General features: G+C 41.0%; 1 long non-coding RNA gene across 1 annotated transcript; it reads right to left on the bottom strand.

Annotated features, from left to right (window-relative positions):
* Positions 1-4,838: 4,838 nt before the first annotated feature.
* On the bottom strand, positions 4,839-7,246 carry LOC116089162. Its single transcript, XR_004118194.1, has 2 exons — positions 6,697-7,246; positions 4,839-5,040 (listed from the first exon to the last, which is right to left on the bottom strand). It is a non-coding gene; the product is annotated as an uncharacterized LOC116089162 (long non-coding RNA).
* Positions 7,247-7,451: the final 205 nt, after the last annotated feature.

Raw genomic sequence — 7,451 nt, 5'->3', positions numbered from 1 at the left:
TGTAGAAAAATCATTTTTAATCATATTGGGGACACAATATGTGCATCTGAGCACACCTGCCCTCATAGACCAGAGATGTTTGATTCCCCTGAAGCTGGAGTTTCAGGCATTGTGAGCTTCCGGATATGGGTGGTAGAAATCATGCTCAGCTCCCCTGCGAGAGCAGCATGTGTCTGTGTTTATAACCACTGGGGCGTCTATCCAGACCACAAGTTGCAGAGTTTAAAGTTTATTAACATAAACCATTTCAAGTTATACACTTTCAAATTAATCTCAAACTAAATTGAAGATTAGACCCATTAAGCATACCCTTTAAGGACTGAATATTAGGCATAATCATTACTGGTGGTTGCCTAGCAACCAGGGTATCCACACTTACAGTAAGTTTGCCCTAAATACTCACGTAAGATCCATGATGAGTAACTATGCATTTGGCTTCATTTTTACAAGACAGGATGTACCTTTTCTGGTATTAGTGATTCTGATTTTGCTATTCAAAGGAGATAAGTTTCAATGAAAGGACTAAGAAGGTGGTATTATGGTCATTAACCAACCAAGCACTTTTGACAAGCAGTTCTAAGATTGATGCCTGCTTATCAAAGCAACGATGCCAACCATTGTCCATCATGGATTACATTACTTAATGTCAGAGAGCCATCTCCAGGTTTACAAATGTCATGTGGAAAGTATACCTTGCCTCCATATAATATAATTTTCAACAGAGTATAATATTAACTTATAAGTGCCTTGGAGCAATCCCAAGACTATCCTATTTTTTTAAAATGCCTCAGGTAGGCCCCCCAGTCACAAAAGTGTCACCTTTCATCCCATCTTCTGCTGCTGAAGTACATTGTAACAAATAACCTTTCTAATTCCGTAAGCACTATGTCTGCACATTTACATTGTTGGAGTCCCTCGTGAAACAATTGCCAAGGAGCGTTCTGAGGCACTGCAGCTGTGCCCTGCCAACTGTGTTTGGCTGCCCAGCTCCTTCTGGGCTCCCAATGCTGGCAAGCTAATATGCTAATAGAATTCATTAGCCTGGGCTTTGACAGACAGTTAAAGCAGGACTCCACATCAGCACTCCAGCACTGCAAAGCCATTTCAGGAGGCACAGCTAACTCAAAGAAGATGATGACAGGGTTTGCAATCAGGGAACATTAGCATGTGGGGCAGTGGAGAGGATGAACATCCTAGGCAGGCAAAACTGCCAGCAACCCTGATTTGATTTCTGGCATCACCGGTGGGCCTGGCAAAGAAAACCAGAGGTAATGGGATACACTGAGAGACCAGGCACAAGGACTGGCCTTTGAAGTAATTATTCTCTGGGGTAACAAGGGACAAGATGAAAAAGCTTTCAGGGACAGGCAGTGGACACCCATGGGACCAAGTTTCCATTACAGCATGACACCATGCTGAGCCACTCTCTCCACTTGGGAAAACAGAGTGCTAAATAGGCTGTCCAAAGGGAGAGGACACAGAGTTTGTGAAGGAAATGGAGCTGTAGAGAGAGATGGACAGCAAGACAGAGACTGCCAAAGGCCCACAAGAAAGCAGCAATCATGAGGGATGTTTCAGTGTCTCTGATGGGCGCCATGACCACTCACTCACTCGCCTTGCATCCATTAACCTCTATATTCATCATACCATAGAGGAAATGATAGGGGAGGAGAAGGACACAGCAGAAGCCAGAAGCCTAAGCTGGGGAGCAGTAAAATCCCTTAAGCCTTTGACAAAACAAATAAGCCTTCAGTGTCTCCCTGTTGGGGCTCTTGGCTCTGATAAGCCTTCAGCATTCAATATTTCCACATTGGAGCTCTTGTCTCTGTCCAGCTGAGGACCTAAGCAGAATGATTAAGGAAACACTTTCTGGAAGTGTGAGACTTTACGAGTCTGAATATCACCAAGCTCACCCAGCAATCCATTATAGAGAAAGAGATCCAAAGTTAAAGTTGAACCAGAAATGAATCATCTCTCATTTTATGGTAAATACTTCTGAGTCGAGTCTGAGGTCACCGGCTAAACTGGAAGTGTACATGTTACAAGCCAGTGAAGGTTCTAATTGTGTACTAACCTTGAGCCTTCCCTGCACTTCTTGCTCTCCATCTTTACAGCAGAAAGATTTCCCTAGCCGCGAATGAACACTAGACCAAGACTGACAACGAGGTGATGCATAAATTGTATCACCTTTACCCTGCTCGGTTTAAGAAGCGGGACCCAAGGCACTTTTAGATGTTAGTCTTCACCCAGCACGCACACACACACACACACACACACACACACACACACACACACTCACACACTCAGGCAGGCATGTACACACATATACACCCACACATGCATGCACACGTCATACACACACACACACACACACACACACATACACGCAGGCATGTATACACATGCACACCAGATTCCAGTGATGCTATATATTTCAAAGGTGTTTGTTTTTTAATTTGGGCACATAACAAAAGCTACTCAGTGTAATTATCAGCTATATGCATTGTGTGCTTTCTCCAAGCAAGAAAGTTCTCCATCTTCTTTCTTGCTTTCTCCTGTTTGAGAACTGCAGCTCCATCACAGCTGTCATTTATATTCTTTAGCAATGTAACTTTGTTATCTCTGTAATTCCAACTGTTTCCACTGTGGAGACAGTTTTCTACAGGCTTCAGACCCAAATTTTCATTGTCCTGTCGGAGAGCGTTAATGATGGACACTGAACTGGCAAACAATGTGCTTCGCCTCGTGGCCACCAATTCAAATCTCCCTTGTCCAGAACCCCTCCTCCTGTGACCCGTTCCCATGAACAGTGTCATTATCTCAGTATTTATCTAGTACAAAACTGAAATCACCCCTTTTCTCTTTCATCCCATAATTGGATGAAAACTTTGTACATTAACTCTTTCCTGTCTCTTCCACTGATTCCATTTGCCATTTCTGTCACCATGGAAATCTGGGCTTTCCTTGGGGTTCTTAGTTATGTTGATTGGTGAATGTAGAAATTGACTAAGAAGGAAGTTAAAGGACAATTTTATTAGAGTTTGAGAGAAAAGCAACAGTACAGGCAGGCTGTAAATCTCCGTAACTACTCACTAAGGAAGGAAGAAAGTCATGCATTTGAGTTAGAGAGGTCAGCATGTTCAGCAACATTAGCGATGGTCATCAGGGTAGCAAGCTGCTGCAATGCAGAAGGCCAGGGGCTTCAGAGAAAGAGTGCCAAAGCCCCGAAGTAAAGCATAACTAGAGGTTTAGGCTGTATCTCAAGAGAGAGAGATAAGAAGATATAGGAAAGCTGGACTTTTTTCAGTTAGAACAAAGAACAAAGGGTTAGGGTAGTGTTAGCAGGGCTGCATGGTGGATGCTCTCTCTGAGTCTGTACTCCAAATTCTGTGAGGTGCAAATGTGCTACATCATTAAGAGTATAATTATCCTTCCCATCTCTTTAGTATGCCTTCAAATGAATCTATTTCTTGAGGAGTAGTCTTCAGGGCAAGTAATTGACAGATCCAGGTAGATTAACTGTGGTTTTTCTCTTTGAATTTTGTATTGAGAATTGCATGCATGAGCACTGTATTTATGTCATTCGAACAATTCCCTCTCCTCCTCCAACACCTCCCATGTCTCCCAACCCTTCTTTAATTATTGTTACAAATATAAACACACACATATGTATATATAAATCCAGCTTTCTGGATCTGTTTAGCACTGCTCGTGTGTATATTTCTCTAGGGATGACTGCTTGGGACTGGATAAACTTGGGGCTTGATCCTCCCTCTCTCAGCAGCCACTAACTGCCCATATTTCCTTCAGGGGATTTGCTATTTTGATAATTTTGATATTTCTCCAAGTAACACTAGAATGTCAACTAGTGTTGTCTTTGTAGTGATTTTGTCCAGGCAAGCATATTTTTTGAGCTTTCATGAGTGCAGCTTCTCCGTAATACATAGAAGATGCCATCTCACAGCAGACGTCCCGGTCTCTGCTTCTTACAGTATTTCTGCCACAGTTTCTGGGGTGCTCCCTGAGCCTTAGGTGTGGGAATTGTACTGTACATGTATCAGTTTGGGTTAAGCACTCCCAAGTCAGCTGTTATCTGTATGTGACTGGCTGTAGATTTTTTTAATGGTCTCTCTCTGCTGAAAAACAAATTTTTTTTCTTTGATGATAGGCAAGAGTTACGTACTCAGAATAAGGATATGTACTCAGAGTGCCATTAAAAACTACACTGGCTTAGAAAAGTGGCAATAGCAAATCCTCTGTTATGAACTTCCCAGCATAGGTAGATAGAGCTAGGTTAGTTCCCAGAATGAATCCTACCTACTAAGAGAGCCTTAAGTCCAATTGGACAGCTACTGGTTTTCTCCCCTGAAACCTAAGTGCCCTTGGGGTTGTCTTCCCATGCTATTCATTGATGTGGTCTATAGCCTTTACACTAGGGTAGGACTATTGACTGCTTTTCTCCCTTGACAGCTTGTGTAACATCTTCAGATACAATGAAAGCTCACCCTTGGCAAGAGGCTTCCTGGTCAGTTCTAGCTCAATTTCTTTCTTCAAGTCTTATATACATGTTTCCTCTTAAAGGAGAAAGCAATAATATGTGATATTCTAATCTCTGGAAAAGATCAGGATGCCATGTCTCCATTGGGGCCAGAAGTATAACTCAAATGTCATTTTTTTGACCAAGAGGAAGTTGTTCTCTGTCAAAGGGCTTCAATAAAGCAAAGGTGATACTTCCAATTTTTTTATGTGATGTTTTAAATCCTAAGGAGGGGAAATTGTGCTATTCCTCTTTCTAATGTTACTAGGGAAGCAGAAGGTTGGATTCACAGACTACTATGAGGAATGGGTCCATCTTTTATAGCCTCCTTTTAACATTTACAAACACACATGTACACACACACACACAAGTTGACAGCTTGAAATCATTTCAGACTTGAGCTGAAATTAAGGCTTCGAAAGTATCCACTCTCTTGGAAGATGGTCAAGGGGACCCAGGTAGTTGGAGTTGGACTTCAGTGGAACCATCTGAACATGTGTTCCCTGTAAACAAGAAGAGATAAAATGAAGACAACAGTTCTGTATACAAGGTCCAAAGATAAGTAATATCACTATAAAATTATAATCAATAAGACCAGACTGGAAACAAAAGCCCCCTCCAACACTTCTGATATTTTACAGCCATCCCTGGGATAGAATGGCTTCTGGCTGAGGACAAGGGTAGACTGTTGATTTTTAAGGTACCAGCTTTCAACCACCTGATCAGTTTTTATCTCCTGTTCTCACCATTACTACCATATTTTTCTGATTTAGGGAGTAAATTATGACTTGAACTGTTTTATGAACAGAACACGAATACTATAACAATAGAAAAGTACATTGTATGTGCTAACAACCTGCCTACTTCAGTTTATTCCTGACTCTGTTCAGTCCGTACTGAATTGGTATACAATCAGCTTCCAGTTTTGTTACTATGTCTCCATATTACTGTTTCCAGAGAGAGTCTACCCTTCTAATTTCTGCCCTTAACACTCTCCTAGAGCATTGCAAGATTCTCCTAGTTGAGCATTACTATTCACATTGCTAAAGATTAGCTTTGGAAAATATGAGCTAAGATCCAGCCTGCCATGTTCAAACAGCCCATCATGTTTCTATGTAAAACAGGAATAATTTACATAAAAGGCCACTGGTGACATATAGCAGATACCCAATCTCTTCATTCTCCTCTCTCTCTCTCTCTCTCTCTCTCTCTCTCTCTCTCTCTCTCACACACACACACACACACACACTTTATGATGAACTAGTGCTCCAACTATGAGTTTCTTTCTCTTACATTCTACTCATCCTCATTATGTCTTGAGTTCTCTGTTCCTCAAAAAACACTTTTAGTGTCTGAAAAGAGATTACCATCCTGGGCCGGTGAGAGTCTCAGAGTAAAGGCACTTGCTGACAAGCCTATGAACCTGAGTCAATCTCTGGGATTGGTAGAGCAAGAGAACAAATTTCTCAGAGTTATTCTCTGTCCTTCATATTCATGTTATGGTATATACATATGCAGAAAACACAAATAAATTAATAAATGTAAAAATATTTTAAAGAAAAAATTACTATTACACATCAGTCAACATTCCTCGTTTTTCCATTATTTCTTATCTTGAAAGTAAGACAACATAGAATCTTCATTAGGATTTCAATCCTGTGATAAAACACCATGACCAAAAGCAACTTGGGGAAAAATTGGTTTGTTTCATCTTGCAATTCTCATGTCTTTCCAACACTGAGGGATGCCAAGAGAAATACAAGGCAGGAACCTGGAAGAAAAAAAAAAACTGAAGCAGAAGCCATGGAGGATAACTGGCTTGCTCTCTCTGGATTGCTCAGTTTGCTTTCATATACATCCCAGGAGCTCCTATCTAGGGCAGTACCCTTCATAATGAGCTAGACCCACCCATATCTTTCATTACAAAATGCTCCATGGGTTTGCCAATGAGGTGGTCTTAAGGAAGCAATGTCTCAATTGAAGTGCTCTTTTCCTAAATGACTCTAGTTTGTGTCAATTTGACAATTACAAAAACTGTATACAACAATGAACAACATATACATAGTTTATCTATGTTAGGACAATGTTGTAGGATGCACCACACATAGATGCACAGGGAATCAGAAGCTTTCCCTGCAATATAAATTGAAAGTACGTACCTTTATATCCAGACTAGTTAACACGAGTGGGTCCTGCAGGAGAGAAGACCACAGAACTCTCCAAAGGGCCTTCCACTTGGGTACGTCACATGGGCCCTCTGTCACCCATCAACGTCAGCTGAAAAGTGGTATTGCCATGATGTTCCCACCTTTGTCATCTCTACTCAGGATGTGAGGAAAATCTGACAGACCCCTTGAGCTCTTTTAGCAAATGCGTCTAGGACTCCTAGATAATCAAAGAGACCTGATAGAAATAATTTACAACCAAAAAAGTTTGGAGAAACAGTGTTTCTTGGTTGAGAATGAAGTTAAATTTCTCCTCAGTTTTCCAACATGCATCCCAGAAAGCAGGCTAAACCTCCTGGTGAGAACTCCTGAGTACTCGGATATTAAGAAGAAGAAAAAGCAGTATTTCTGGAATCTCTGGGATTGGTCATGCTATAATCATATCCTTCTATCACAGAGTTCTAATGAAAATGAAGATAGGATCACATATACAAATACTTTAAGATAAAAAAAATTCCTGTCACTATGATAGATTTTGGTGACCTACTATGTGTTGTTACTATAATAGATTTGGTGACCTATTATGTGTAAGAACCCTCTGTGAGGTAATTTGTTGATGATGATTTGACATTCTGTAACTGTCATTATAGAATCCCTGTGGGATGATGAAAACTAAACTGACTCCAGTCAAGAGAAAAACAAATGTTCTCTGACCTCGTTCTCTCTCTCTCTCCCTCTTTCTCTCTCTC

This window comes from Mastomys coucha, unplaced genomic scaffold, assembly GCF_008632895.1.
Source record: "Mastomys coucha isolate ucsf_1 unplaced genomic scaffold, UCSF_Mcou_1 pScaffold14, whole genome shotgun sequence".
NCBI classification, from domain to species: Eukaryota; Metazoa; Chordata; class Mammalia; order Rodentia; family Muridae; genus Mastomys; species Mastomys coucha.
This window is presented reverse-complemented; position numbering and strand designations above follow the sequence as displayed.